The following is a 7,547-nucleotide window of genomic DNA, read 5'->3' on the forward strand; positions in this document are numbered from 1 at the left end:
CATTTTCCTTTCTGTTTTAGTATCTTTCTTGTCAATTTATCTTGTTTTCTATATTTTTAACTAAATTTTTTTACTGAGATCTTTGAGGAACTTCATTTATTCCCACTGTTTAATTTAATTTAATTTAAAGACTATTAATTTCTCACTTCTTCTTTGATAATAGATTTTTCAGGGGAGGTGCACTTTAAAGCTGTCTCCACCTCCTCTGATGTGAGGGAATTTACTTTTCACTGCCCCAAGTTACTTCTAGAGAGACAGATTTGGCCCCGTTGGATGCTAGTCCCATTTCTTTCATACCTGATACAAAAATATTTCCTTTACCCAACACACACACCCACACACCCACCACATATACGTACAAAGGTATTTGGGTAATACATGATCATTTAAAACTAAGTAGAATCATCAAACTGTTCATGATTAGTAAAGTCCCAGACACAAGCCCTTTGCCACCAGGACAAGCCCTGGGCATATCTGGATGTCAGAATGAGAACCACAGCTTCAGGGTATCACTCCTTAATATACTGTTTAAAACCAATGGAGGACTTCATCCATACACAATGGGTCTGATAAGTTTGTCATCTAATCTAAACTGAATCCCCCGTACTACATGATGATTGTTTAGTCTTTCTGATTACACCTCTATTAGATTCTCCACACATGGGGGTTGGATAACTACTGACATCTTTTCTAGTTCTCAGGAGTCTTCGATCTCATTAATATTTCTTCTTTTGGAAGTGAATTTTCTGCTTTTTGAGTATGTATTAAGCGCAAGTAGGCTTCTGCTTTAGCCAAAAAAAATGAAACTCTTCAGCCCAACTGCCTTCCTTAGTTTTTGAAATGTCTAACTAGTGACAATAACACTAAGAATATCAGCAAAACAAATTTACATGTTTTACAAGTTATTACAAAGTATTTTACATACAGTAATTTATAGATACAACAAAATGTTTACTAAGGATCTGTTGTGTTTAGAGCATTATGTTAGGCCCAAGAGAGATGAAACCAAGAATACTTAGCATGGAGAAGATAAAACTTAGAGACCTGGTAGCTTTTACATATTTAAAGAGCTGCCACATGGATTAGACAAATTCAGTTTGTGGTCAAATAGTAGTACTAGAAACAATGCGTGAGGATTACATACAGATTTAGGATTGATGTCAACAAAAATGTCCTAACAATGAAAACTGTTCAAAAGTAGATATGTTGCTTTGAGAAATAGTGAGTTCAAAAATAAATAAAAGAATGAATGAGTGAATAAAAAAAAAATAATGAGTTCCTCTCATTGGAGGTCTTTGAACAGAGATCAGTTCACATATGTCATAATAGGGATTCTTCTCTGCAGTGTCTTAGATTAGGTGGCCCTTAAGACTCTCCTTCTGAATTTAAAGTTGTTTTTGTGAATTCCAGCTGATTGTTTGTGAATAAACTGTTTATATTAAGTGCCTCCATTTCTTCTCCTCTCCCTTGCTTCTCAAGCCTCTGCAATCTGGTTTCCAATCCCATCATTCACCTGGTCTCTTCAAAGTAATCACTCAATCTCTCACTCTAATGGCTTTTCTCAATTCTCATCCTTCTTGACCTCTCTGCAGTCTTTGACACTGTCAGTCACACTGCTCTCTCCTGGATTTCTTCCTGCCTATCTGACAGCATCTTCATCCAGATCACACCCACGAACTCCAGCTGTCCCCTAAGGCACAGTCCTGGATTCTTTTTTCTTTTTCTACCTCTCCTTACTAGTTGATCTTATCAGCTTTCAAAGGTTGAATCACTTTCTGTATTCAACTGATTCAACTTGTAATTTATGTATCCCTCTTCTTTCTCACATTGCCAACTGACTACTGGGCATCTAAATGTCCATTACATTTTGAACTCAACATATCTAAAACATAACTCAGTATCTTTCCTCCCAAGACCTGATTCTACACACATTTTCCAAACGAGCCACAAACGAACCACCATTCACATACGCTTATTAAATCCCACCTTTGACACTAATACACATACACATTGTTCTTCTCTTTATAATCTGAGGGAGTTTCCTGAGAGATTTTGTCACTTGCCAAGGTTAGGTAGCCAGCAAATGTCGGAGATAAAGCTTGAATCCAGATTTTCTTGGCTCTGAGACCATTTTTATCCACTCATCATGTTGCTGCTGTTTAGTTGTGACCACATTTGGGGTTTTCTTGGCAAAAATATTAGAATGATTGATCATTTCCTTCAGCTCATTTTCCTAAAGAGGGTGAAGTGGTTGCCCAGGGTCACACAACAAATGTCTGAAATCAGATTTGAACTCTGGAAGATGAGTGATCCTGACTCCTTACCTAGCACTCTGTGCACCAGGGCACCCAGGGCATCAGTAATAAGTAGCCTTTCTTAATACTACAGATTTGACCACAGCAGTTTTAAGATGGGAAAATTATAAATTACCTCAATTTAACTCAGTAAACATTAAGTGTTGTCTGTGTCCAGGCACTGTGCTAAATGACAAGGACCTTATAAAGTCATTCTGATTAAACACGAAAGAATTAGTCCTTGATATTTATTTATTTATCTGGTTTTAGTCTAGCCGCCTTCAGTCAGAGCTAGATGTCCAATCAGCTCCTCCTTTCCTGCTGATGGGTTCTGTTTGTCTGGCTGCCTGGTGACTCAGACCTTCTGGAATTTGCTTCCCTAACCCTTGTATCCCCATGTGGGCCTAAGACCTCTGGCAGCCACTCCTCTTCTACATCCCCCCCCCCCCCCTTCTCAGGCAAGTCCATTTGTCCTAAGGTTTTTACCGTAAAAGAACTGACGCTCATCCTGAACACCCGCCTTAGAAATAGCAAAGGTGTGTGCTTGCCGATTATAGTCATAGTAATCATAGTAAGACCTTGGAGACCAAAATTACAACCCGACTCTTGGGTTTTATAACATATCCAACAAGACTTCAGGCTGCACTTGACCTCGAGTGATGGAAACATTACTTCCAAAGGAAGATTACTTCACTTATTACAACTCTATGATTAGGACATCTTTCCTAACATTAAGAAAACCGTGTTCTTATGACTGCCGCCCTTGGTCCCAGTTCTACCCTCTGGCAGCAAGTAAAATAAACCTAATCCTTTCATGAGACAGCTCTTTGAATACTTAAAAGCAACTATTATATTTCCCATTGTCCCCTTCCCCCTCCCAGCCCCCGCTCCTCTCCAGACAGCTTCTTCAGTTATCGAATCTTTCATGTACAGAATGGTTTTGCATCCTTTCACTACCCTATTTGCCCTTCTTTGAGAATAATGTCAATGGCTTCCAGAAATGTGCTCAGAATGGCCCAGGTGTTCCTTCCAAGGTAGAAGATATAATTATCACTTTCTTTAAAGTTCTACTTTGATGCTTTATTGTGCTTTGGAGGCGACATTAAATTTTTGAAGGCTGTGTTCTTCCGAGGAACCAAAGCCCTGGACATTTCTGCCAGCCTATAAAGTTTTTGAGACTGTTTCCTTGTCAGTGAATCAGCAAGCATTTATTAATCATTATGGCCACTTATGGGCCAGATGGACAGCTGCTTGGTGAATGAGTAGAGCACTGGTCTTGAAATTAGGAAGATTTATCTTCATGACTTTTCAACAGCGAGGTGATTCAGTCCAATTCCAATAGATTTGTGATGAAGGGAGCCATCTGCACACAGAGAGGACTGAGTGTGGAGCACAACATAGTCTTTTCACCTTTTTTGTTGTTTTTCTTTCTCGTTTTTCTCCTTTTTGATCTCATTTTTCTTGTGCAGCATAATTGTGGAAATATGTTTAAAAGAATTGCACATGTTTAAAATATGTTGGATTATTTGCCATCTAGGGGAGAGGGTGGGGAGAAGGGAGAAAAAATTTGCAACACAAGATTTTGCAAGGGGGAAGGTTGAAAATTATCCATACGTATGTTTTGAAAATAAAAAGCTTTAAAAAAAATAAAAACAATGTACATCAGTAGAGAGAGATTTGTTGTAGAGATGTATTAACAAATGAAATCAGAGCTAAGGGTCAAAACCTTCACAAAATATGTAGGAATAAAACCTTTTTTTAAAAAATGAAATGCTGTTTTCAGGAAGCCTAGTAAATTTAGGAAGGAAAAGTTCAGTATTTTCTACCTCAGGCTAAACTGGGTGACAAGGGACCCAGTTTAGGATTGTAACAGCAAAATACAAAACAAAAAACATTTCAAAACATCTGTAAGGAGCACAATAGCCAAGACTTAAATTGGCTGTAGGTCATACAGGGTCAAGGATTGTCACAGACTTGTATTATACAGATTGTGTTAATATTTCATGTTGCAGATCAACATTCAGAGCTTTGAAATCACTAATACAACTGTTCTCAAACTTTTTGGTCTCAGGACACCTTATACTCTAAATTACTGAGGACTCCCTAACTCCCAAAGAATTTTTATTAATGTGGGATACATCTATTAATATTTATCATATTAGAAATTAAAATAACTTGTATAATTATGAAAAATTTTGATCTCATAGATGTCTTGAAAAGGTCTCAGGAATTTCCAAGGGATCCCTGAAGGAATGATTCAGCAGAGCAATAAACCTTAATTAAGAGAGGTAAATAAAGAGGAAAAGAAAAAAGGAAGATCTGGATTCAGATTCCACCTGAAAATTTAAATTACATGGTCAGCCCTAAACTTTAGAAATATCAACTGGGAGGCAGTTGTGTGGAGAACAGATTGGGGTAAGGGAACAGTTGAGGCAGGAAAATCAATTGGCACTCTGTGGCCATAGATCAGGGGATAGGTCATGAGAGTCAGAAAGATGCCCGAGGGAAGTGAGGATGGATGACAAATGTTCTCAAGATATCAACAAGACTACACAACTGATTGGATGATAGGATAGTAAGTGAATATTGGAGCACAAAAGCAAGTTTGAAAACCTGGCAGCATTGTGGTGGAATGATGGTGGCTGACATAAGTAGGAATGTTTGGGGGAAAAGATGGGTTTTTAAGAAAAATGTAGCTATTTTTGATGTAGATTAAAACCTATTCATAATCTTCAACTTGTACAACTCATGTTCTACCAAAACTGAAAAAGATGCAGAGATTGGGGATGGCTGAGGCTGTTGGGTGCATAATTGACACAGGTATCTAGGATGCACTTAAGATTATAAATCACCTTGAGAGGGTGAGGACCTGGAGAATTCTGGGGGATGAATGAAAGGGGGAATGTAATTATGTAGAGGAAAAACTCCATGACTGACTTGTAGAAGGGCTGAAAGCAACTGATGCTCCAACCCTCTATTATCCCCAGTTAGTTCCTCCTAGTGAGGAAACTCCTTCCCAATTCATATCCACATCTGAGTTGCCTGGGGCATTAAAAAATTAACTGACTTGTCTAGGTCACACATTTTGGGTGAGTTGTGACTCAGACCCAGGTTTGAAGTAGAAGTCAAGCCTTCTGTGCACAATTTCATGCTGCTGCTCACATAATGATATTTAATATTTGTAGAATGCCTAGGACATCTTTGTCCTATCTCGGTTATTTGTGCTGTTTATGTCTCCCTAAGGATACTCAGTTCTTTAACAGTAGAGAACAAGCTTTTATTTCTTTTATATATAGTACACATGAGACACTGTGTGGATTCACCACAGTGGATAGAAGATTGGCCTTGGAGTCAGATCTGCCACTTATTAATGACTTATACTAGACATTACAACCTTATTAGTATCAAGAAAGGCAGTTGAGTTGATCTCTTTGTGGAAGAAATTAATTCCCTGCCCTAGGAGTACTACTATAATGCTTGAATTAATGTTCAACAAGGATGCTTTAAAAGAAACAATATTGTAGAGCACTGCTTAGCATGGTGCTCAATAAACACACTTGATTAAAAAACATAAAGTCTTGCTGGACTTGTATTAGGAATCTCAGGTCCAAAATTTCCCAGGCATATGATTCTGGCTAATACACAACTTCAGGCTGATGGGGATTGTACAGCGTCTTGCCTACTTCACACGGCTAGAATGAGGATCAAATGAGATCACAGATGCACTATTTAAGTGCTCTGTTAATTACTCATTGCAATGTACTCTACTCTAATATTCCAGTTTAAAGTGCATTTAATCTTCAATTTTCCTTCATGTCACTCTTTTTGGGGGCCTGTCAGTATTCACAAAAATGTGATCTAGATTCTAGATCTTAAACAGTCATGTGGTTAAAAAATAAAACAAAACAGGGGCAGCTAGGTGGTGCAGTGGATAGAGCACCAGCCTTGAATTCAGGAAGACCAGAGTTCAAATATGGTCTCAGATACTTAACACTTTCTAGCTGTATGACCCTGGGCAAGTCACTTAACCCTAGCCTCAGGGGAAAAAAATAAAACAAAACAAAACAAACTTTTTTTGCACTTCAGCAAGGAAACTAAACTCTGCCTTTATGTACATGAATTTAGGCATATAAATTGCGATATTTTAATCTTAATATACTAAGTTCCTAGCCAAAGACTAATCTTTTGGGGAAGTAAACTGGGGGTATTTAACCTGCAGAAAGCTTTGGAGAAGGAGAAATGAGACCTAGAATAATAGACATAAGAGCTGCAAGGGACAACAGAGATTACCTAGTGCAACTCATTTTACAGATAAGGGAACTGAGGCCTAGGAAGATGACACGGCATGTTGAAGGGGCTGGGAGTGCTAAGTGTTTGTAAAATCAAGATGGAACATAGGCAAGTATTAGGAGGGCTTTGAAATACAAGAGGGATTAGATTTTTTTAGATTTCTTTGACCTGGCTCCAACCAAAAACCAGGAGGATCAACGAGGGCAAATTGAAAAGAGGCAGATTTCAACTCAATTTAAGGGGCAAACTTCTGAAAAATGAATGGTTGTACAAACCCCAAACCAGCTACCTTGGGCAATGACTAGGGAGTTCTTCAAAGTGAAGGGAGAAGACAGTCTGGGGGTGGTGGTGGAGGAAGAGGCCTCTTGTTTATTAAGTAGAAGAGACAGAAAAGGTGGCCCTTGCCACATTTCTGATTGGAAATGTGAGATAGCAGCAGCAGCAAGGACCAGTTAAAAATCAGGGTTCTAGCCCTGATTTTTCTAAGAAAAAAACTAATTTACCTTCGTTTCCCTGTCTGTCCCTTCTAACTCCAATAATCTGATTCTTCAAAGTGGGAACTGTCTATTCCTTTCTGATGAACCAAGGTCACAACCTATCATTGTGGGAAGACTTGCAAATTCCTATCCATACTAGTTTTGACCTTTTTGGTTTTAGCATTTTAGCATTTAGCATTAAAATTTTAGCAATTTTTAATTCTATTTAGCCTTTTTCTAAAGACACTACAAAGAGTTTTCCAACTGAAAAATTGTGTTCTCTCATTTTTTATCTCCCCAGATGCTCATTTTCATTAAAAAAATTTTTTTAAATTTTTTTCTCACTCCTTTTATCCATTCAACAACTCTTTTCCTCTGACTTTTGAAACAAAAAACATATCTAAGTCAGTTAACAGTATATATGGTAAATATATGGATATGGATTATGAATAAAACAGACAAAAGGAAACTCCACAAAGAAAGGGGA

This window comes from Sminthopsis crassicaudata, chromosome 4 (assembly GCF_048593235.1).
Source record: "Sminthopsis crassicaudata isolate SCR6 chromosome 4, ASM4859323v1, whole genome shotgun sequence".
NCBI lineage: Eukaryota > Metazoa > Chordata > Mammalia > Dasyuromorphia > Dasyuridae > Sminthopsis > Sminthopsis crassicaudata.